The sequence below is a fragment of the Sphaerodactylus townsendi genome, linkage group LG08, assembly GCF_021028975.2.
Source record: "Sphaerodactylus townsendi isolate TG3544 linkage group LG08, MPM_Stown_v2.3, whole genome shotgun sequence".
Lineage (NCBI taxonomy): Eukaryota > Metazoa > Chordata > Lepidosauria > Squamata > Sphaerodactylidae > Sphaerodactylus > Sphaerodactylus townsendi.
Window position 1 is genome coordinate 42,676,081 of NC_059432.1, and position 25,747 is coordinate 42,701,827.

The following is a 25,747-nucleotide window of genomic DNA, read 5'->3' on the forward strand; positions in this document are numbered from 1 at the left end:
AAGGCCCTCACCCCATCCTCAACCATAGCCAGAGCAGTCATAGTCTGGATTCGTTGAATCCTGGAAATGCTTCCCCCTGAGAGCAGGGCATCAGGGAAGGTATAGAACGTGTCCTGATTGGGGTTTCTCTTTTTGCTTTTTTGCTGACTCAACGTTTGATGCACTTACCTTGGCATCCCACTCCATGGCCTCCACAGTACTGGTGTGACATAATGCTTGACTCTGAGCCTGTCAGGCTGACCCACACTCCAAAATGGTAGGTGCGGGCGTGCTACCATTCCAGGGTGACATGCTATTTGGCAGGGAACTGGAACAAGTCCTCATAGAAGCCAAGGACAAGAAAAAATCCATGCCTAGATTTGTCGCAGGCCTTGCCCCAAAATACTTTTAGGTTACAGGTCACTTCCAAGAACACCCAGGAATGGCAGATGTCCTGCCTGGCAAATATAGCATTCCTTTTGCAGATGTGGAAATTTTCAGCCCTCTGGCAAACCCAAGAAGTTCCTCAGGGCAAACAGATCTTCCAGAACATGACTACGAGGGGTTCCCAGTCAGAGGTCGTCTTCTCTACTTTCAAGACCAGTGGGTAGGGAATCATGTCGACTCCTGGACCAGGGACATCATCTCGACAGATTATGTAATAGAATTCTCCCACTGCCTGAAACAACGCTTCCTCTTTTACCCACTAAGCATCAGCCCCGACAAGGCACTAAGGACCGCGTTAGCAATCCAGCATCTACTGTAAATATGGGAACAGAATTAGTCCCTACAATGGAGAGATCATTAGAGGTTTACTTTCATTTTTTCACTATGCCCAAAAGGAATGGGGAATGGAGAGCCATCCTGAATCTTCAATTTGTAAACAAACACCTCAGACTATGCAGGTTCAGAATGAAAATGCTTTACACCATCATGGAAGCACTCCAAAGGGAAGACTTCCTGACCTCACTAGATCTCATAGAATCTTACCTACAAGTCCCCATTCACCCATCCCACAGATGCTACCTTAGCTTTGCAGTAGGGAATGACCACTTCCAATTTTGGGCTCTTCCAATTGGACTAGCAACGGCACCAAAGGTATTCTCAAAGGTCCTTTTGGCCCCAATCATCCTCCCCTGGCAGCAAGGTATTCATATTCATCCTTACCTGGACAACATTTTAATCAAGATCCAAGTCAAGGGAACAGGCCATCTTCAATGTAAACGTGTCTTGCAAGTGCTTCAGCAGCATGGAATCCTGGTAAACCAGGAGAAGAGCACTCTAGTGCCATCTCAGAAGATAGAACATCTAGGAGTACTAATAATTCTGAAGATTCAGAGGATGTGTCAGCAATCCTGGCAACCAGGGACTCCTTGCTCTTATAGTTCACCAGCCTCATGGGACTCTTCATAGCTACAATAGACATGGTCCAGTGGGGTTGGCTACACATCAGACCCCTTCAACAGTTCCTGCGGCCTTACTAACTGGATATTATGAACAAGAAGGAGCAAACCAGAGTCAGTGCAAGTCAGCTTTCGGTGGTGGATTTCCCTCCAGATCGAGTTCAGATTTTCATGAACGCAAATCTGCAAGGATGGGGGGCCACACTGAGAACTCAATTTGTCCAGGGAAAATGGTCAAGGGAACAAGATTACCTTCCGATCAAAGTACTGGAGAACCAGGAAATCCTGTTGGCCCTGCAGCACTTCCAATCGTCGATCCGTCAACGCCACGTCCTGATGCACACAGACAATGTTTCAGTGAAAATGTACTTAAACAACCAAGGGGGTGGTGGTCCAGATCTTTGCAGCTGCATTGAGAAGTGGTCAAGATCTTATCCTGGACAAAGAACACCTACTATCCAAGTGGGCCCTATCCAGGGACTACTGAACACCAAAGTGGACTGGCTAAGTAGGCAGACTGTCCTAGAGTGGAATGGACACTCAACTGCTCGGTCTTTCAAGTCATAATATTCCGCAGATGGATCTGTTTGCAATGACCATCGCGCAACGTGCAATGACCAACGTGCAGCTCCTGGTATTCATCTCAAGACACTTTCATCCAAGAGCATATGGGGTGGACACTCTCTCCGTGCCATGGCCTCACCTTCTGCTGTATGCGTTTCCTCTGACCCCAGTGATCCTGAAGATCACAGCAGAAGGAGCGAGAGTAATTTTGGTGGCGCTCTACTGGCCAAGGTGCCCTTGGTTTTTGATGATACAAGAGCTTTTGGTGGAACTCCTGTATGCCCTTCCAAAGATACTAAATGTGTTGGTCCAGAGGCCTCTATGGTACCTGAACCCCGAGTGCTCTGTTTGACCACATGGCTCTTGAATGGAGCAGGCTGAAAGGAAAGGGCTGTTTGGACAGAGTGACCTCGACACTACTAGACTCTCATCAACAAGCCACCACCAGGATTTATAATTCCTCCTGGAAGGCATTTGTGCACTTGTGAAACAGGTCAACCCAGAAACATCATTGCTGGTCTTGGTCCTCTTGGTCCTGAAGTTTCTACAAGATGGATTTGACACTGGCCTTTGTAGTGCCACCCTCAGATGCCAAGTGGCAGCTCTCACCATTGTCTTGCCATTGTTCCAAGGAATCCCAGCCTCCTGACACCCAGCCATTACACTGAAAGGTGTTTATCAGATTCAACTGCCATAGACCCACAGTTTCCATCCTAGAGACTCCACTTCGTTCTCTCGGCACTGACGCATTCACCCTTTGAACCGGTTCAATCTATTCATGCTGGTTAAGGATGAAACTATTCCTAGTAGCTGTTACATCAGCCAGGTGAGCATCAGAGCTGAGGGCTCTATCTGTGAACTTGAATCCATGCAGGTTTCATATTGATTGGGTCGTATTGCAAACTGATCCTACGTTTAAGCCTAAAGCAAGCTCTCCATTTCATTTATGCCAGGAAATTGTAATACTTAACTTCTATCCTAAGCCATCGCAGACTAGGGAGAGGCTTTGACACAACTTGGATGTTCAACACTCTCTCAAGGTGTTCACCCTAAGAACAGAGGAACTGAGGCAAACAGAGAGCCTCTTTATTAATGTGACCCCACCGAACCTTGGATGTCAGATGTCCAAAGCGGTAACACAACTGGATACAGTGTGTAACAGACTTCTCTCTGTGATACACCTCTGAAGATGCTAGCCACAGATTCAGGCAAAATGTTAGGAACAAGATCATGGCCACACAGCCTGGAAAACCCACAACAACCAGTTGAATCCAGCCGTGAAAGCCGTTGACAATACATTTATTGGCCACTGTTGGAAACAGGATGTTGAACTACATGGATCATCAGTGTGATCCATCATAGGTTTTAATCTTTCCCTCATGGCAGCCAACTCCCTTCATTACATTATAAAATACTGTGTTTTTCAGTCTTGCATCTGTAGATTGTTCCCTGCTGCCAAACCACAATTAGGACAGAATTTACTGCTTTCACACATTGAGACATGTGATGAGTTTGCAGTCAAGTGTGGCAAATCATACGTTTTGGGTTGGAACAGTGAATGATGGACCTTTATGCACCCAGAAATCACAGAATTGCAATAATGGAACTAGCCTGAAAGTTTCATGAAAACATTGTGCGACAATTAACTCTCATAGATCCCACAGAGGTATATTCAGAAACTTCATTGTGACAGCCAGTATGATGAGTTAGCTTACACACAAAACTGAAAGCTTCATAAAGAAACAAGGCACAGCTATCCCACACAATACGAAAAATAATTATTGATAAATGGGAAATACTCTTAGTGACATCAGTTATAGGTGTCCTTCACAAGAGATTTTACATTTCCCACGAGTCCTCAACATTTCCCCAACTTATGCATGTTCCAATGTTGACATTCTTGGACTTTTACAAATATCGTATCCACTGTATCCTAGTGCAAGCAGGCAAGGCCATATCCCCAGGAGGAGAGCCCAGGTGCTTTGTTTCTGTGTGGTAAATATAGGAAGCAGCTGCACAAATCCTTAAGTCTGAGGAAGAATAAAAACACATTCATCAGATTATTGGAATGAAATAGCACCACACCATGGCCCCTTCCGCACACGCAAAATAATGCGTTTTCAAACCACTTTCACAACTGTTTGCAAGTGGATTTTGCCATTCCGCACAGCTTCAAAGAGCTCTGAAAGCAGTTTGAAAGTGCATTATTCTGCATGTGCGGAATGAGCCCATATGAACTAAAAAATGGGTGTCATCCACAATAGCTATACCCTGCATTCATTCAGGCCTATCCCAAAGTCCAGGATAACTGAGGAGAAAAGGGATCCTCAACATCATTCCCAAAAGTGGTCATGAATGTTGACTACAAGGGTCTGAGCAAAAGCATTGAAAGGCAGCACTTTCAAACAAGCTCTAAACTGGTTGCTGAGATGATCAATGCCAAATTCTTTGGCAAATCTAATGCACTGCTTGGGGTTTGGCAGATTGTTTTGTACAAATCAGGCTCCAAGATCTTCCACTGCCAGTATGTTATTTGGCAGGTGTTCTTCTTCAGTTTGCCTTTTGGAATGTCCTACATCTCATTTCTCTATACAGTATGCCAAAATCTAGATAGAGTCCCTGAGATAAAGCCATATATTAATGAGAAAATAACCTCACCGCAAGAAATGCAGAAAAAACACTATTTAAACCTTGGGATGACAGAAACTATCTGTAATTTAATAGGAAAATTTTGAAATCGATTTTGTGTTTTTCTCTCTCTCCCACTAAGAAAACCCACTAGAACAGAGGTCTGCATCCTGTGGCTCTGCAGAGGTTCATGGACTACAGCTCCCATCAGCCCCTGCCACCATGGCCAATTGGCCGTGGTGGCAGGGGCTGGTGGGAATTGTAGTCCATGAACATCTGCAGAGCCGCAGGTTGCAGACCCCTGCACTAGAAGAAGAATTTGGAATTATATCATTCTAATTATACTTTGTCTTTCTGTCCTATAATGAATCTCAAAGCTGTTTACAAAGTCCTTTCCTTTTCTCCAAAGAGCATACATTTTGTGAGATAGGTGAGATTGAAAGAGCTCTGAAAGAACTGTGACTGGCTCGAGGCTCCCAGCAGGTTTTATGTGGAACAGTGGGGGGAAAACCTGGTTCACCATATTAGAGCTCATTGCTCATGTGGAGCTGTGGGGAGTCAAACCTGGTTCTCCAGATTATAGTCCACTGGTCTTAACCACCGCACCACACTGGCTGTCTAATACCTAATGATGGATTATTCCAGTAGAATCCTAGAATCAATAACATTTGAAGTTACTATAACAGTGGTTAGGATCAATAAATTCTTGGTTGCACACCTGAGTTTCAGTGGCTGCAATTACAGACAAAGAGCTTCTGAGAATAGTTTCTAAGGACTTTGCTAAAAATACTGAAATTTATTTTACCCTTTGATCATTGGGTTCAATTACACAGGCTTATTAGGGAGAAAGATGAATTTCATTAGGACTTATTCGGAAGAAATTCTCATGCACACTAATATGGAGATGTACCACTCAGATCAATGGAACTTTAAGCCAATTCAAAATATAGGCACTTGCATGGCACAGACCTCATGGTCAACTACATTAGGACAATAACACTGGTTTTAATAAGCCTTTATCCTTACATGCTCTGTGACTGTTTACTTCTGGGATCCTAAATTCTATTTTTTTGCTAGAAATAAAATAATTTGTTAAATAAAAATGCTATGGGTTACACAATGCCTGGAATTTGTGTAGATAAAAAAAAATGGAAGACAGGTAAGGTTCCCTTTTCAGGCTTCCACTGGGGTCCTTCCTCCCACCATCAGTTGACTAGTAAGGGAACTTACTAGCAGCAAAGGGTGTTTAAACGAAATGGTGGGAGTCTGTCCCTTCTGGAGCAGGTTCTTGGCTTAGAAAAGGGTCTGACAAGCTCAAGATCTTTGTTGCCGATGTATATAAAGGTCAGGTTTTTTTGCAAGAAATCTGCAAGAGAGCAAAATAAAGTTTAACAGATTTATTTGGGGTAACAGGGGTACACAAGCACACAATAATCAAAGCAGCAGAACACACACACAGTACTGGTATATAAGCAGTGTTGAGGGAATAGGTTTGGAATAGCAAAGGAATTGGAGGAATTCTTTGCATCTGTGAAGCACAGTTCAGCAACTTCCATTGGATTACAAGGAAGCAGGGTAGAAAGCAGATGGAACACAGCACAACTGAACTTGAAGGCAGTCTCAGAAGTACTGGGCAGATCAGCAGGGTCAGACCATCAGTCCAGACACACTGACACTGAGTGTCAGGCCTATTTTATAGGGGAGGTCGAACCCTCTGGCCATGCTAAGAGAGCTTAATCTCCCAGGACCAAAACAATTTCTGTTCTCTGGAGGGGAGACAAAGGAGGGACCTTGGATTCAGGTACTGGGTATTTAGAGTTTTGTGTTGGGTGCTTGAGTTGAATCGCTCAAGCACTGGAGCACTGGAGTTATTTGGGGCTAATTACATTTTAGGGTGAAGCTGATGGAATTACAGCTTTGGGACAAAGCAAATGAAAAACTAAGGTGGTCAGTGAGTAATTAGATGAAGGAATCAAGTTAGTTTTTGTGCTGTGGAGAACACCTTGAAGCACTCTCTTTAGTGTGACTTTTGTTTTTCTGAAGCTCTATCTTGGCTGCAAACATTGTTTACCCAATAATCTCTTTATCTACATGACAGACAATGGGGAAGAGAAGACCAGGGAAACTCAGTTCCTGTGAGTAACTTAGGCCATGCAGGAATGAACTTCCCATCTTGGCACTGCATGTCAGGCATCCCAAAGCTTGGTGAGGTGGGTAGAAAACAGGTACCCTCACTCGCCATGGGTCAGTCTGGTAACAGTGTCATGAATGAGCCTCCAGGAGATGAGGACCAGATGAACAGCCTGAAGACACCATAAATCAGGAGCTGACTTCTTGAGAGAAAATGCAACCAGCAGAGCCAGCTCCAAGTCCTTCCCTGCCAGCCAAGGCAGAGTCAATAACAGAGTCAGATGCCTTGCAGCTGCAGAAGCCATCAGCAGCTCCAAATGAATGGATTGATAAGCCAACTGCACAAAAACAGCAAAAATAGAGACAGCGGCTAAACAGTAAAAGGAGAAGTGCCTGCACTGTAGCTTGATATGGCAGAAGCCTTTGTGAACAGGAAACATCAGCATCAGAGGAGGACTGAGTACAGCTCAATGTCTTTGAAGGATTCTGGCCTCATTGGAAAGGGCATCTTATAGAAACCTTGCCTTAGCCTTGGCTCTGCCTGGGAGTAATGTGCTTCACTGGGAAACTCCATGCGCCTGGTTTCTGGATTGGCTGTTCTGCTCCTAGCCAGCCAGCCAGCCAGAACTCCAGGACTGCTTTGGTCTTGGACTCTCTGATCATGCCTGTGCCTACTGCCTGCCTTCACTTTGGACTGTTTGACAATGCCTCTGCGTGCTATGACCCCTGGATACCAGACTATACCATAACTGACCTCTGCTAGCAGCACACCTAGGTAGGCATCTCTAGTAATGCAACAATTTGAAGAGGAAGAAAGTGTCACAAACTTCTGGCTCAGACAGACCTTTCGAATATAAAGCAGAATCAAAAACTCCTAATACAATCATAACACAAGTGACAGATACAATATATTTAGTACAGAGAGTATATAAGACATATAGTCTAATACATAAGCAACTAGCTAGTAAGCATAATTCTGAGTGGTACAAAGATTTGTAAACTCACGCAGAACTAGGAAGAAGAAGAAATAGAAGAAGAGTTTGGATTTATACCCTACCTTTCTCTCTTGTAAGGAGACTCAAGGTGGCTTACAAGCTCCTTTCCCTTCCTCTTCCCACAACAGACACCTAGTGAGGCAGGTGGGGCTGAGAGAGGTCCAAAGAACTATGACTAGCCCAAGGTCACCCAGCAGAAATGTAGGAGTGCGGAAACACATCTGGTTCACCAGATAAGCCTCTGTCACTCAGGTGAAGGAGTGTGGAATCAAACCCGGTTCTCCAGATTACAATTACAATCCACCTGCTCTTAATCACTACACCATGCTGGCTCTCGACAAGGAAGCTTAAAATCTAATTCTGGGGTGACACTATAATATCATATTATCCAATCTGAAAGGGCAGCAAAGTAGGCTGTGACTCCAGGAATGAAAATCTGATAAAATAAAGCAGGTGAAGGATCATAGAAGGGGCAGGAGGAATACAATACAGTACAGTCATTGGCTATGATAAGAAAAAATGATGTAAGAAATATCACCTCATTCATATTCAGTGATCATACCAAGTGGAAACATTCTGATGAGGAATTGTAAACATCTGCTAAGAGGTCTGGAGAATGCAACAAAGAAAATGAGTCATTAGTTAAGTGAGAGCAGATTATTCGCCAGAAGAAAATGAACTTCACAGACCCATTCTGTTTGAGATTTGTATGTAATACAGTGGCCAGATGGTTAAAGATACAGAAATCCACTGATTTTAAACACATTTTCACGGTAAAGAAGAATCCACATGACCAGAACTGCCTATGGAAACCACAGAAAGAAGTTGTCCTGTCCATTTTTTCTTGTTTTGGCCCATGCTTAATCAGTTACGGATATGCCAATGGCACATGTTAAATGAAGCTAGGACCCTTTCTGCACGGGCCTTTTACAGCATCTTAGGGACAGCAAAAATGCCATCCAGTGATGCGAAGCCACTGTTTCCAAACCTCGCTCCCCGAGTGAGGTTTTCTGGAAACAGCAGCATGAAGCTGCTGCTGTGCAAAAGGCAGTGGCTGGAAGGTGCCATCCCCCCTTTTCCGATTGACTTACCTTCCCTGCGACCTTCCGGCGCATTGCTGAGGCCTGGGGACACGCCCCCCTGCCCTACAACTCCGGAGCGGTCGCGCAGGGCAGGGGGGCATGTCCCCTGGCCTCGGTGATGCGCTGGAAGGTTGCAGGGAAGATAAGTCAATTGGGTGACGGCGCAGCACTGCCCTGTCTTTACCAGGACCGTTTGTGCGAACGGTCCCGGGGGGGGGGGTGTCGGTGTCATATACGCCAACACTCCCCCAGCGTGGCTGTGAGGAAGCGGCCTAGGATCCAATTTTGACATGTCCCTGCAAACAAGTGGTTGTGTTATTATGCCAATAGCTAATCCAGGTTGCCTTCAACATGTGTCATCAACCTGTACCTGTGACCTAACCATTTCAATGAGAATGGATTTTTTTCCCCATCCTGAAAATGTTTTATTTGTGCTGCACAGAAATAGCCCATATTTAAGTATAAATTCCAAGAGAAATCTCACTATTCAGATGATTGGCAAATTTGTAATATAGTTATTGGTGCTTGCTAGAATATCTGTTTATTACTGAAAAATAAAAAGATAAGAAAAGGGAGAAGAAAAGAAAGAAAAAGAACTACTAAAGAGAGGGAAAAACAAAAAGGAGCGGGAGGCTGTTTCCAAGAGCACGATGGCTCACTCACAGTGCTGATTCTGGATTTTCTCAGAACTAGTGGGTCTGAAATCCAGACTCTTCCAGTCCACCTGTCAAATTCAAGGTCCCCAATATCTGGGGAAGCAACAGCTATGAAAAGCATGCTCTGAAGCCTGCAGAGTCGCTTCTAGCAGCAATGCATAGTCTGGGAGCTCTCAGAGATTAAACCAGCTAGAAATGCCATTCTATCAGTAGCCCTTACTAGAATATTTGTTGTAAACAGCATTGGATCCTTCAGGGAATGGTGGGTTTAAAAATATTTTAAATAAATCAATGGCCTGTTGGACCATTTCTGTTACAATGAGAAATCAGTGTACATTGTGTATGTATCTCTATATGCTAGGAGGTTATCCACATATATATTTCTGTACATCGGTTCATTTAGTGTGGTCAAGTTTGTGGATAATGCTTAATTATTCAGGATGGAAAAAACCAAGTTAAACTGAGAAGAGCTACAGGCAGCGATGTGCCAAATAAAGTCCAGTGCGGATGAATGTAAGGTAAGATAGTGGTAGACAAGGAAGAAGTTCTGGCAGCCATTGATAAACTAAATGTTACCAAATCCCCTGGCCCAGATTGCATTCACCCAAGAGTTCTTAAAGAGCTCAAGCATGAAATTGCTGATCTTCTCACTTTAATATGCAACTTATCCCTGAAATCAGGCTCCATCCCTGAAGACTGGAAGATGGCCAATGTCACACCAATCTTTAAGAAAGGATCTAGGGGGGACCCGGGAAATTACAGGCCAGTCAGTTTGACATCTGTATCTGGTAAATTAGTAGAATCTATCATTAAAGATAAAATTATAAAACATGTAGAAATGCAAGACCTGCTGAGAAAGAGTCAGCATGGCTTTTGCAGAGGCAAATCCTGTCTTACAAACTTACTAGAGTTCTTTGAGGGTGTAAACAGGCATGTGGACAGGGGTGAACCGGTGGACATTGTCTACTTGGATTTCCAAAAGGCTTTTGACAAAGTTCCTCACCAGAGACTGTTGAGAAAACTCAGCAATGAAGGAATAAGAGGGGAAGTCCTCCTATGGATTAAAAACTGGTTGAGAAACAGGAAACAAAGAGTGGGTGTAAATGGGAAGTTCTCACAATGGAGAGATGTCGGGAGTGGTGCCCCCCAAGGATCCGTTTTGGGACCAGTGCTCTTTAACCTATTCATAAATGACCTGGAAGTAGGGGTGGGTAACGTGGTGGCCAAGTTTGCAGATGATACCAAATTATGTAGGGTGGGGAGAACCACAAAGGATTGCGAAGAGCTCCAAGCGGACCTTGATAAATTAGGTGAGTGGGCTCAGAAATGGCAAATGCAGTTCAATGTAGCAAAATGTAAAATGATGCACATAGGGGCAAAAAATCCAAACTTCACATACACGCTACAGGGGTCAGTGCTATCAGTCACAGACCAGGAAAGGGATTTAGGCGTCTTAGTTGATAGTTCCATGGGAATGTCAACTCAATGCATGGCAGCTGTGAAAAGGCAAACTCTATGCTGGGGATCATTAGAAAAGGAATTGATAATAAAACTGCAAAGATTGTCATGCCCTTATATAAAGCAGTGGTGCGACCGCACTTGGAGTACTGTGTCCAGTTCTGGTCGCCGCATCTCAAAAAGAATATTGAGGAGATAGAAAAAGTGCAGAGAAGGGCAACAAGGATGATTGAGGGACTGGAGCACCTTCCCTATGAGGAGAGGCTGCAGCGTTTGGGACTATTTAGTTTGGAGAGGAGGCGGCTGAGGGGGGATATGATTGAAGTCTACAAAATTATGCATGGGGTAGAAAATGTTGACAGAGAGAATTTTTTCTCTCTTTCTCACAATACTAGAACCAGGGGGCATTCATTGAAAATGCTGGGGGGGAAGAATTAGGACTAATAAAAGGAAACACTTCTTCACGCAACGTGTGATTGGTGTTTGGAATATGCTGCCACAGGAGGTGGTGATGGCCGCTAACCTGGATAGCTTTAAAAGGGGCTTGGACAGATTTATGGAGGAGAAGTCGATTTATGGCTACCAATCCTCTTTGATCTGAGATTGCAAATGCCTTAACAGACCAGGTGATCGGGAGCAACAGCCGCAGAAGGCCATTGCGTTCACATCCTACATGTGAGCTCCCAAAGGCACCTGGTGGGCCACTGCGAGTAGCAGAGAGCTGGACTAGATGGACTTTGGTCTGATCCAGCTGGCTTGTTCTTATGTTCTTATGTTCTTATGATACATCATAACAAAAATTGTAAATATATGCTGATAGGATCTGAACTGGCTAAGACCAGAACTCTGGCTAAGACCAGAGTTGTGGTGGACAGCTCAATAAAAATGTTGATTCAGTATGCAGAAGTGGTGAAAAAGGGCAAACTCTGTGCCGGGAATTAGTTGGAAAGGGACTAAAAAATAAAACAGCCAACATGGTAATACTCTTGGATGCAGCTATTGTCAGCCTCACTTGGAATAAAGTGTACAGTTCTGGCCCTCATATCTCACAAAGGATATTGCAGAGCTGGAAAAAATATAGAGAGGGTCAACCAAGATGATTAAGAGGTTAGAGTACCTTTCTTAAAGCTGAAACTTCTGAAATTTTTCACTCTACAAAAAAGACAGCTGGGGGGCATGATAGAAATTATAACATTATGTATGGGACAGAGAAAGTGGATATAGGAAGCTTTTTATCCTTCTCTTATAATATTGGAACTCAGGTACACTCAATAAAGTTGATAGGTAATAAGGTTTAGAGCAGGCAAAAGGAAATAGTTATTTACTCTGTGAATAATTAAATTGTAAAATTCACTGCCAGTAGGTGTAGTAATGGTCATGAACATAAATGTCTTTAAAGGTGAGATAGATTAATAGATGATGAGACAGATTAACAGATGATAATTCTATCAGTCGCTACTAACTAGGGTGACTAAAGATAACCTTTTAAAACAGAGCAATAAACCTCTGAATATAGGAGTAAGAGGAAGCATCATGGAAAAGCCTCAGCCTCTATTCTCTGTTTGTTGGCCTTCCATGATGACTGGTTGGTAGACATGCCAGCCTCCAGACTACAGAGATCAGTTCCCCTTGAGAAAAGGAATGCTTCGGAGGGTGGACTCCATGGCATTAACCCCACTGACATCCATATCCTCCCCAAGATCCATCCCAAAATTCCCAGGAGTTTCTCACCTGCAGCTGGCAACCTTACCCCACAACTCCTGGAAGTCTGGCAACCCAACTCGTTGGCTATTATGCAAAACAGAATGCTAGAATAGATAGAATTCAAGTGTTATTCACTTGTTATGTTCTTATCATTTGATGTTGCATTGCATCGATATCCTTTGGCAACTCTGAATGTGTGAGTCACATCAAATGACCCTATCAAAACATGTTCCTTATGAGTTCCATTTTTTTTCCTCAGAGAAAAGAACCATTTATTATAAAGGATTATATAAGCATTATGGATGCATTAAATGGTTTTATTTACTAGAAGGTACTCAGTCCAATCCAATGCAAAATGAATCCATTCTAACCTCATCAAACTGGAATAACTCTGTATAGGATGGCACTGACTGTGGCCTACAGAATTATTAAATACTTGTCACACAATTTACAATCATAAGATTTTTGCACCAGGACTTCTAAATATGAGATAAGTAGCATTGTCTCTGGTCTCCTCCATTGCTGTTTTTCTTAGCCACAGCTGAAATCAATGCTGCACAAAAAAGTTTAGAAGTGAGGTCACTGATGGTTTGAATTATGGGACAAAGTTTAATTCTTCCAGCTGCTCCAGCTCAGCAACAGTTGCAGCATTCAACATTGACAACACATCGTCATCAAGAGAAATCAGAGAGCTGAAGCAATGAGTGCTGAAAGGAACACTTAAAACTGTTCTCATTTGTAGCATTTGACATCAGCAAAATGTTAAATGTAAACAGGACTAGAATGGTTCGGCCAAACTTAACAGTCAAGCTAGTTCAGAAACATGGTTATGAATGAAAATCCCCAAAGGAAGTCTCATTTAACACACAAAATAACTAATTAGAACAGATAGCTTATTAAGAGCTCTCCATTTTATGGTTTTCAGTAAGCTTTCTGTCCTTTTGCTGTCTCTTTGTGAAAATGTTTCACCAGTTATTTTTTTTAAAATTGTTTGTTGTGGCTTTTGGCCTCATGCACTAAAATTTACCTACCTATACATATTTTTTAAAATTATTATGAGGCATAAAACAATACTTACAGCACAACTGGGCGGGCGAACTCCCTCCAGAGGCAGCATAGGCTTATGCAGGCAGATTTGCCCTCTCTGGGGCACTTACCTTGGCAGAGGGACAAATCCGCCAGTGTCTGGCTGCTGAGGAGCCTTGGGATGACTGAGGCTATGATGTGCTGAGGGCATGATGGAGGCAAGATGGGGATCTTCCCGGGTTAGAGCCAGCTTTAGTCAGCTTCCACTGCTCGTTTAGCCCCCTTTCGCCAGTGAGCCCAGCCACATTTTTCCACAGTGTATCTCTGCTTTCCCCTATGGGAAATTTTCAGGTAGGGTTTTTCTTTAACTTTTTGGGTTTCCAGCACTGTGGGCGGGGTGGTGCCAGAGCAGTGCTGCCCCTGCCTGTCAGCCTGGTTGGATTGGGCAGCCCAGGTTACAATTCTAACAGTGCTGTCCTAAGCCCGTTGACTTCAGTGGACCTGGAAAGTTATCACTGTGGTTAGGATATCTAGATGTGAGTTCAGTAGCACCCTAGAAACTAACAAGATTTTTGGAGTATACGCTTTTGAGCGTATTTTTTCTCCAAAATGTCTTTCCAGTGGCAATTTATTTTTAAGGGGTATGGGGCTTTTACAGCTCAATCTGAAGTGTGTGTGTGTGTGTGGGGGGGGGGATCAGCACTTATGCTGGTGGAGAAGGCAAATAGAAAGGCGAGTAGGCTCTATAGAGCTCCACGGCACTTGTCCAAGAGGATCCTGCACCTTACAGAGCCATGCCAGCTTAAAGCTTTACACCAACACAGTGGGAGGGAGGGCTAGTAGAGTTGTCAGGAGTGGAGCTGACTTGAGTTGATTTCCACTGGGAATGCCCCTGGCACAGGCCTCGAATTTACACTACCTGAATGGGTAGCCTAAGTCTGTTTGCCCTATGGAAAGCTTGCAGGCATCCAGGGATTTTCTGGCGTGTGCTTGCTTTCCCATGCTGCCTGGAAGCCCTCTCAGGGTAGCCTGGTAGCACCTGCCCGATGCATCTGGATTGGGCTGTTAAAACTCCTTTGTTCTTCCCTGGAAGTTTTCTTCACTCTGAAACATCAGCCCAAAGCCGTTTTTACCCATTAAGGGGAAAACATGGATAGCCATGAATTGTCTATAGTGGAGACAAAAAAGGTTCAGGGACTGTTTTTTGGCAGGGGGGATGGGAATGGCTGAGGAATAAACAGTTATTAGATAAGATAAATAGTTTAATACGGCCAAAGGCCAGCAAAAAACAGTTATTAATTTTCTCCATAGATCAGCCCTGGCAACTGTATTTTTAATTTTTTTTAAATGGTCACAGAACCAAGTGTAATTTATATCCCCACGCCCATTAATAGGTATCAAAGTCAGTTTTGTCAGACTGCTTTTTATTGTTTTGGTTAGGGTCATTCTCTTTAGCAGCAGCTGATATGATGGTGAAGTGAGGGAGGCAAGAGGAAGGAAGAGGCCAGTGCTGCCAAACAGTAACCACAGGGAACCCAGTGTCTTTACCATCTGGAGCTGTGAGGTAGTGATCGAAGCTGGCTGCCTGACCGCTAAATGTCTATGAGCATCCAGCAGGGTTGCTAATGTTAGCATCGATAGCTGTTCCTAGCCAATCAGCAGTGAAGCTCCGGCCTAGTGCAGACTCCAGCTGTCCCTGCCTTCATAGCTGACTTACATTCACTGCTGCCAGTGTCACTTGTAGTGTCATTCTAATGGGAGACTCTCTAAGCCTTAACAACCACTCACATTGAGGATTTAGCCCACTATTTTTCATTGTTCAATATACAATGCTATTTAATTTAGGCTAAACCAGGCTGCTCCTTGCTCCCTAGGAACAGATGAGTAATACATCATATTCTTATTGGTAGATATAAATCCCCCTGTTGTGTATAGTGTTTTCTTGTCCATGCTCTTATCAATCAAATTAAGGAAGAGGCACATGAGTTCCAAACTTTCAAAATAGATGTGGTTTTGATATTTGCTATAAGATGCTGGGTTGGTTTTTTTTTACATTTTGTGTTTTATTTTTTTAAAGGATCTTATAATTGTATATTATTGCATTCTACTATATTTTAGTAGCTTTGAGGTTGGTGACTACAATATCTAATAAATTACTACTACTAGAAGGGATAATTCTGCTTAGGATGGCACCTTCTCTTCAATAATGGTGGCATCTCCCCATCTCACTGACTGCTACTGATTACCTTGCAGATTTTCTAGTACATCCTCAGGGTTATCCACTTTGTGTATTATTTTGTCAAAATGTGGAAGAACGTTTTGAATATCATCATACTGAAGCCACATAGCAAGTGAACTGATCCATATAACATCCACCTAGTTCCCAGTGGAAATCACAAGTCAGCGTAGATGGCACAAGCTACACAAGCAAACATGGAGCAAATTTTTCAAAGCCAAGTATTTTAGCATTCAGTCCACAATTGGATCAAATTAAGTACATGAAGACAAAACTGTTCCAAAAACAGCTCTACTACTTCCTTATTTTTGTTCTGCTATTGTTGTATTGCAATGAATTTGCATAGTAAATAATAGGGTAAAGATGTGAGTTGTTTTGTAGAAATTTACTAGATAACAAATGAATTTACACTAAACATAGGAACAGCAAACATTATATCTTTGCAAGTTTTCAGTCTGGGTGTCTGTGAGGTCTATTTTGCCTGTGTGTCTGCTTCTCCTCTTTTCTGGAAAAAAAAACAGAAAGAGCTTTCCAGAAGCTTATGTGATTCAAGTCATGTGACTTTAGAAGTTAACTCTTGCTTGACTGAATGAAGCAGGCACTTGTAAAATCCTAACAGTTACAGTACTTTGACTAGTACAGAAGTTTATGGAAACAACAGGAAAATATATTTTTTTCTTTCCCTAGACTGAAATGGCTGGCTTGTGTGCATGCACTAAGTAAAATATTACATGGATCATAGTTAAATTGCTGTTAGCTACTATGTCAGTGATCCACTCATGTGCAAAGAAGGAAAGAGGAAACCATTCCTGATAACAAATTCAGTTGAGAAAGCCAATAGAAGCTGACCTACTGTTTTGCAAGAACATTATCTGACCTCTAATAGGATAAAATTATTTAGACATTGTGTTTGTTGCTGGATTCAGGCACATGTAAAAGAAGCACATTGATGTTAGGTGTGGAGTCCAAGCACAGATGCACATTTTGTTGCTTGCAGCGATTGTAAACACCAGCCATTTCCCAATGAAGCCAGTCAAAATTATGCAATAGACTTCAATGGGAACAGCTTCGGGGGATATTAATTGTACACAAATGACACTTCCCTAAACATATAGCCTGAAAAATGATTCAGCTGGCAGAGCAGCATTATCACCAGCGACAATAGAAATCTGTGGGTGTGGAAAATTGACAAATGCAAAGGATTTAGAGGGTCCCTGCAGATTTTTTATGCAATTCACTATTTTCTCCAGATTCTAATAATTCATGTTGTTTTTAAATGAAATGTCTAGGCCTTGTGGTTGCAAAACCAGCCTCATACACTTTTAAAATATAAACGAGCATGCAGTTATTTTATTTTTGGCCTAGTGTGCATTAAGAAATTGTCATATTTCTGATTGGTCTGTTGCAGGTCTGGCTGAGTAGTGAACCAAGAAAGAAGCCCTTTCTGTACAGAACAAATAAAATGTCTTGAAAACATTAAAAGAAGCACAGGTTTTCTCCAACAATTGACATTTTATTTCTGTTCAACCTAGGTTTTTTAGAAACCGCTAAATCTTTTTTTTCCTCAAGAAGGGATCAAGATGTTTCCTGCTTGTTGTGCAGAGAGCAGGAAATGTCTTATTTTTACCGCCCAATTTCAAAGCTCTTCTACTTTAATTTTCTCTGCAGCTCGCACCCACCATTTTCTCCTGCTTGTGATTCCTTTTTTTGTTTTCTGAGAAATCTTTAAAGCTACAAGATCACAATATGAGAATTTGTAATATATGCATATTTTGAGTCGTCATAGCTTTGGAGTCCTTCAAAACAAAAAGGAAAAAATAACCCGTGTGCAGAATTGTCAGTTCAAACTAACTTCTTTCATTCACTTTATACAGTGAAATTGTGCATGGAGAGCGGCAAGCGGAGGAAACCTCCATCTCAAACCTTCAGCAAAGGGCAGGCAGGACAGAGAATCACAAGTGGGAGAAAATTTCAGGCACAAGTGAGATCTAGTGAGGGGGAGGAGGGGAAAAGAACTGCTTTCCCTGGAAATGCTTTTTTGTCTGCACTATGTGGACAAAAAAAAGCCATAATGGTTCTTTTTAAAACATCTGCAAGACATTTTATTTGTGCTGTGCAGAAAGGACCAGGGTCAGATCTGGTACAAATTAAAACACTGCTGTAGTCTAGCTAGAAGGAAATTGGATGACACAAATCCAAGTTGTTTCTGATTGATAAAGGATTGTGTGTTGAGCCTTTTCATATGGTAACCTGTTACAGCAGGCAAATAGGCGAACTTGCAGCTTGAAATTCAGGAAGGATTATCCGTCCGCCCGTCCGTCCGTCCGTCCGTCTATCTGGTGCATTTTTATTTCACCTTCTTATTTTACCTATTCAGAGCAATGTACATGTTTCCCCCATCCCCATTTATCTTCACAACAAAGTTGTGAAGTAGGTCAAGCTAAGAGAGAGGGAATGGTGCAAGGTTACCCAGCATTAAGCTTTTATGGCCAGGTGGCAACTTGAACCTGGATCTGACATTCTAAACATAATGCCACATTGGCTCACTTTAATAGATGCAGAGCTGGACAATCTGCATAGACTGGTGAAAAATGGGTGGGGGGCTAGGACACCATTTGACCATTGTTCTCTAAGGTTAGAGGTTCTTTGAGTTCCTAACCTGATCACTATATAGTTTAATGGGAACTGTTTCTTACCAAGGGATTGGTGTAGCATAGCTGCTAAGTAGAGTTGCCGCATACTGCACCCCTCGTCCCCGGCCACCAGTGGAGGATGAAGGGTAGGGTTGCAAAGTACAGGTTAAGAAACTCCTGGAGATTTGGGGATGGAGCCTGAGAAAGACAGAACCTCAGTGGGGTATGTCATAGACTCTGCTCTCCAAAGCATCAATTTTCATCAGGATAATTAATCTTTGCAGTCTGAAGATGAGGGGTAATTTAAGGATCCTCAAGTGTCCTCTGGAGGCTGCATCCCTCCTACTAAGGATAGAACTGTGATTTGGGAGATTGCTAACTCAGATCTCAGCTATGGATGAGACATTTTTACTGATTCACCCCCAGCAATATGGATATAATGGTTACCTAACTTATTCAGCTGTTTAAAGAGCTGTTACTGAGGTGACATATTGGAAGTACTTTGAAAACTGAAAATATGATGCAAATGTTGAGTACTGTTATTTGACAAGCTCTGAGGGTGGGCCAGAGTCCCGGTCTGTTTCCCACCCACCCAATTGCATAACATTACCTCATAATTCATTATGTCCAACATTTCACAGATAAAAAAGAAGACCCAACTAGTACTTCTACATACTTGAAAGAGATCCATTTTCTGGCTGGGTAGTGTTGCTGGAATATTTGCATGCATTTACTGTACAACTACCCATCCTGAACATATTTAGAACATATTTTGTTGTTGTTGTTGTTGTTAAAGATCTACCAGCAGAGGCGTTCCCAGAAGAAAATGGCGCCCAGGGCAACATCTGCTGAAGCGCCCCGCACCCCACTTATGGAAGCCAGCGCATCTCCCTCGGGCTCCAATTGCTAACCCTGTTCTGCACCCTTTCGAGCCTGGTGGAGGGAAGGAAGGTCAGCCTTGGATCCAGCTTGAACCCTTTGCCATTGGTGGGCTGGGCTATGGGGGGATGGTGGGAGGGAGAGGGCTGCTCGTTCAACTGGCGGAGGTGGATGGCGGTGGTCCTGTGCAGCTCGGGAGGGCGGGGCCAAGGGACACTCAGCAGGCCTGTGGCAGGCTCCTGGCCTGGCCAGGCTGCTCCTTCAGCTGGCAGAGGAGAAAGGTGGCAGTCTCGGCTGGTGGCGGCAGAAGCACCAGGTGGGGGCACCTCTCCATGGGTGGGGTATAGAGGGTAATTTTGCACCCCATGGGATCTAATAGGTGGCACCTGAGGACATGTCACCCCCAGATCCTTTACTGTAAGGCTTTCAGGGCCAGATTTGGGGGCAAAATTTGGGGGTCTGACTCATGGGCTCAGTCAAGAGCCCCCAAAGTGGGATGTAGCTTTTTTCTTTGAACTATAAATTATCATTAAAGGGGTACTTCCATAAAATCAGAATTAAAAAGGACCTCACTACACCACAAAAGCCTTGTTAGCACACTGGGCTAATACCTATAAACTTCTGGCAACCTGTCCTCTCTGCCAATGTTAGTACATTTTGCATTTTTCCAAAAGTGCCATTCGTTTTCTGCTTTTCTTTTTCTTTTTCTTTATTTCTTTACAAAAGTATGTTAGATAGGTATGGTTACAACTGTTTGCCATTAAGTGGTTTTTATTAATATTCTGTACCAGCAAGCCACATGAGTGTTAAAATAGGGGAAGAAAATTGCAACAGTTGAATAATATTATTATAGGAGGGTTCGACAAGCAGAGAAAACTGTGATTGAGCATGCAAATCATTTTGCTTTTCCTTCTCTCTGTTCAACAATACATACGCTGCTGGCTGCATTTCCCCAAAGGTGCCAGTACAGCTACACTTGGTTGAAGTCTGTGCTACCTTTCAATTAGGTGCTGCGACAAATGATTTAGGTGAAAATAACCTCTAATCAGCATCACTTCATACCACACAGCAATCGAATTATTGTCAATCTCATCCTATCTCCTTGACACACAAAAAAACTCTGAAGTGTTTCTTCCAGTTGAAGTTTTGTAGCTGAATAATAAATAAAAGAGGGTGCTGTACAATCATGGCATAATGTGATTGTATCTTCTTTGTTCTTGTCAATCAGTCTTAACAAAAGTTAGAAAGTCCTGGGTGTCATGATGAGACTCTTCAGAGTAGATGGCTTGGAGTTTTCAATACAATCACTCAGAGTGTAAAAGTTCCTTTTTTTAGCAGGGAAATTTAGAGAAGGGTTTCAGGAGCTTGATAAAACTTTGACTTGCCTGCTACTTGAAAAGCACAATAATACATGCATGAATTGCCAATAAATCAAAGACCTGCACTTTAAAAATTCCTATTTTGATATGAACACACATAGCACTTTTTAAAATATAGCTCCAAGGTAGGTTTTCTGTCCTTGTTCAGAATTTAATTAATTCCAAGTAGAGATGTCATATATTTTAAACTCTTTTGAATTACATTTTGAAAGGAAAGATCTAACCATTCATGAGTTTTTAATTTTGTTTCTTGAAAAGTTTTACCTCCCCCCTGCAAAAAGTATGCTCTGATAGCAAATTTTCCTCCTCTTATTAGAACATTTCTAATTGTGAAGGTTCCAAATGTTTTGCTGTTGTTTTAAAATTCAGGAAACAGAAAGTAAAGCTGTATTTAAAAGCACTGTTCCTGCTTCAAAAGGCCACAAGTGCATGTGTTTAATTTCTCTTTAAGGAGACAGCTGCACAGCCTCTCTGTAATGGAAGGCTTGAGACAAAATGGTCCCCCACCACCTTACCACCACGTAATGCAATTTAGCTCAATTAAATTACTGGAGGGCCAGTTACTTAAGATGAATATTGATTTTCAGTCTGGGCCATGTTTAACATAATTCTGCAGAGGCAAGGACTAATTCTGCACTTGGGTCTCACACCCAAATGGAATTACAAGGCAACAACTGACCAAAGGCAAACTGCTTGTAACAAGGGCAGCTGATCAGTGCCATGCAGCCTTTTAACTCTTTCCTTAGCAGACCATATCTCTGCATGCTTCAAAGCCCATCACTGACAAATCTCTTGTTTCTTCAGTGAAGCTGCTGTCTTTTGTCTGGGGATGTGTAGCCTGGAGCTAGGTTTTGGTACTGTAAAGTATCTGCATCCCTGTTATATTTTCTTGAAGCAGCCGACATCTCCCTGTCTAAACAGCAACAGATGCCGTCATAAGAAGTCTTAAAAATGGGAATTTATTACTCTCCTTAATGCCTGGAAATTGCAAATTATCCTGTGACACTAACAAAAATTAATAGAGCTCACTACATTTTAAGCAAAATAAATACATAGCAGAGAAGTATCTACCCACTGGTGGATTGGAAGAACATGTGCTGTTATTTGAGGCAGCGCTGAAATGTGCAGCATACAGGGATATTAATAAAAAAAAGAGACAGCACTGCATTAGGCCAAAGATTTTTTGGTAGAAAAGAGCAAGATAAAATTATAGAACTGGGTCATTCTAATGTCAGTTCTTTAATGAGTTATTTTTTCCAGTAATCTGAATTCTGTCTCTTTTGAATAAAATGTATAGAATAAGAACAAAATCAACCCCCTTCTTACCGAAATGCAAACATTTCTTGTAGTGATACATAGCTCTGTTTCTTTAGGTCATAATTACACAACTTAAATGAAAGTGTCCATCATCTTGTGTGGACAAAGTGAATTCACTATCGGATTTTTTGAACTGACACAAGTATCACTGATTTGAGAATCTTTAGAAGCAGCTCTCTTGCAATCTGTAGAGAAAGCATAACTGCTGGAGAAGCAAATTAAGGCAGCTCCCCCCCCCCCCGCTCCGCCCTGCCTTACCCAAAAGCTTCCATCCATTTTCATTTAGGCTGGAAGGTGGCTACCTACATTAATTTGGCCAATCTGAGCATGTGGATTCGTGCCATGGTGCCCTTGAGCTAGACTACTATAATGCACCCTGCATGGGTCTCTCCTTAAAATTAACTTGGAAAATCCAGTATGTACTAGAAAATCCAGCATCCACTGTAGCTTGATTATCATTGGGATATAGATGGGGTATGCACAGTGGTGGGATTCAGCAGATTCGCACCACTTCAGCAGAACCAGTTGTTAAAATGGTGCTTGTAAAAAAACCAGTTGTTAAATTATTTCAATCCCACCACTGGCGCATGCATATTACACTTATTCTACAGTTCTTTCATTGATTGTTGATTGGTTACTGGGTTAAGTTTAATGTTCTGGTTATATTGCTTTTGTGGGGGAGACGATCCTGTGGATATGAAGATCCCAGATCATATCCTATGGATATGAAGGTCCCAGACCATCTAGAGCTTTAAAGATTAATACCAGAAACTTGAACTCGATTTGGTATTCCAGCTGGAGCTGGTGGAGCACTGGTTGGATATGTGCCCTTTTCAGTGTTCTGGTAAGGACCTGTGCAACCGCATTCTGGACCAGCTGAAGTTTCCAAAGCAATCCCAAGGATAGCTCTTCACATTGATTTTTCTGTACCAACACAAACACACACACTCCACTATCACCACCATCATTTATGCTAGTACTATAGCCTGTGGATAAAGGTCTAGATTAGGGCTGAACCAAAATTACTCACTTTAGTGGCAGCTGAAAAGTATACCTCTCACAACAAGTTTCGCCATGCCTGAAAACAAGCTTGCCTGTCCTTCCACCGCATAACCATGGGTAGGTAGGGCTACAATAAAGGTTTTTGAAAACACTGAAACATCTCAGATCTAATTTAAAGTAAAATTAATTTTGGATAATCCCTCCCTGAGGATGAGGTAGGATTGAGAAATCCTTGGCAATTTGGAGGTAGATCCTGAGAAGATAGGATTTGGGGAGGGGAGAGATCCCAGTAGATTATAATGCCATGAAGTCCACCCTCCATTTTCTCAAGGGAAACAGATATCTGTGGTCTAGATATCGTAATTCCAGGAGATATCCAGACCCCACCTGGAGGCTGGCAACCCTAAGGTAAAAAGAGCCAGAAACAGTTGGACGGAGTTTTAAGTCAGGGCTGGTAAGGACAAGGAGCCACAGTTGGTGGCAGGTGGGGAGGAGTTTTCCCTTCTCCATTAAACCATTGCCATTCTTCCCTTGTAGTACTCTACAGTTCAATAACCATGAAGAGATGGATTTGGAAGCAAGGTGAACTGGATTCAAATCCCATCTCTTTCCAGTCCAGATTTTGTGCATGTTTCCCTTTCTGTAAAATAGAAGCAATAAGATGTAACTGTAGATTTGTTGTAAGCATCAAAGAAGTAGGACTGAAACTATTTTGCAGAGTAGAAGCAGCAATATAAATTATTAATACAAATAATATCCTAATTTAGTGTCAGGAGTTTTAGTAGTAGCCTCTTTCTATTAAATAGATGTTTATTAATAAAGTGGAAACCAAAGAGTTCAATAAGAAAGAGAGTTTCTGCCTACAGATTTATAGGTTTCCTGGATCTTTTCCTAGAGTCTTAATTCACCTTTTAGATAGGGAACAAATTCAGGCACTAAAACTGCAGTCATATAAATCTCTGATAGTCCCCAGCTGCTAAGAACATGCAAAGTGAATATGCTCTGTGGCAGTGAAGGAAGGTTAAATTTGTAGGAGAAGGTGGAGGGGAATTATAATCCAAAGGAGAAAGTCACTCTGGCCTTATTTGCGCAGGTAAGTAAACTAAGCAGGATTTTGAAGTGCATTGGAGAAATGTATGATGATATTATATTGGGCAGCTTTTCAGATAAAATAAACTTCCTTTGGAAAAACAAAGGTCAGTACTTAAATAAGATCTACAGGAGTACATTGAAATTTTCAGCAAGGAAAAAAGAATCATAAGAATGCACAGTCATGCTTTAAACTAAATGTGTATGTGTGTGTGATTAATTTATTAAGCTGCACAGTACTGCAGCTTAATTTTTCACTATTTTTCAGATTTTGGTTTATTGGACCCACAAATGTTTAGAAAAGCTGGATCTACAATGAAAAACAACTTTTTAAAGCCCCCCTCCATTCCCCATAGATTTTAGTACTCCAGTCTCACAATCAAACATCTCAAAGTTCCCACCATTGTCTTCAGTGGCAGGCAGTGGTTGGGTTACTGTTTTGCTCCAATTGTGTTCAATGGGAGATCTATGGGGGGTTAGGTAGAGGTTTTTCAAGGTAGAGGAACCAAATTCGGAACATCCAATTCTATAGCCACCCAGTTTTCCTCTATTTGGGTGCTCACAGAATTGTACTCTCTGACCCAAATTTCATCAAGCCTTTGAGGTTCTTCTGAAAAGAGTCACAAGCAGTTATGCTGCAAATTTTAAGCCTCTACCTTGAAAAACAGCCCCCCAGAGCCCCACAATGATCTCCCACTGAATGCAATTATAACAAAACCATAATCTAGGTCCCCCATTGTTTCCAATGGAAGAAAAAATAGACTTTTTTCTCTCCAGGGGAACAGCAAAGAGCAACCACTGGTCAATGCCTCCAACCCCAACACAATCCCAACAGGACTATACTAGAATCCAATCCAGTGGAACCCAGTGGTGGAGCTATAAGGGGACAGGGATGTGTGCCGTGCACCAGACATATGCCTGTGGGGGCAGGGGGCAACCCCACCCCCACCCCACCTCTTCCCCTCTCACCCCCAGAGGAGAGGATAGGGCCAACCTGGGAACTTCTGTATGCCACTATCACTAAGCCACAGACCCTCCCCGAGTAACTGAATATATCTATTTCCTGAAACATTCAAACTTCCTCAATTTTCTATCCATGTATACATGATTTTCCAGACTATGGAATTAAAATTGTTTTTAAAGGTTTTGCTATTAAAACTTTCCCTTCACTTCCATGATGCTGCAGATTGATCGGTTCTCACCACTCTCCCACCAACACACTGAAAAGCACCATCCTGTGCATGATACATGGGGTAATGTCACAGCATGGTATTGACTAGGTTATTTGACAATGGTGGTTTGCCATTGCCTTTCCAATCATCTACACTTCATCCCCAGCAAGCTGGGTACTCATTTTACCACCCTTGGAAGAATGGAAGCCTGAGTCAACCTTGAGCTGGTTCAAAATTGGGATCAAGCTCAGGTCTTGAGCAGTACTTTGGCTGAAATACTGCAGCATATCACTCTGCACCCTGGGGTTTCTAAAGGCCCTCATGCACATCATCAATAGTGGCTGCTTCTCTCCATCTTGACGGCTAAAACCAACATTGCTTTCATTAGCCTTAATAATCTGCACTTATTTGTTCA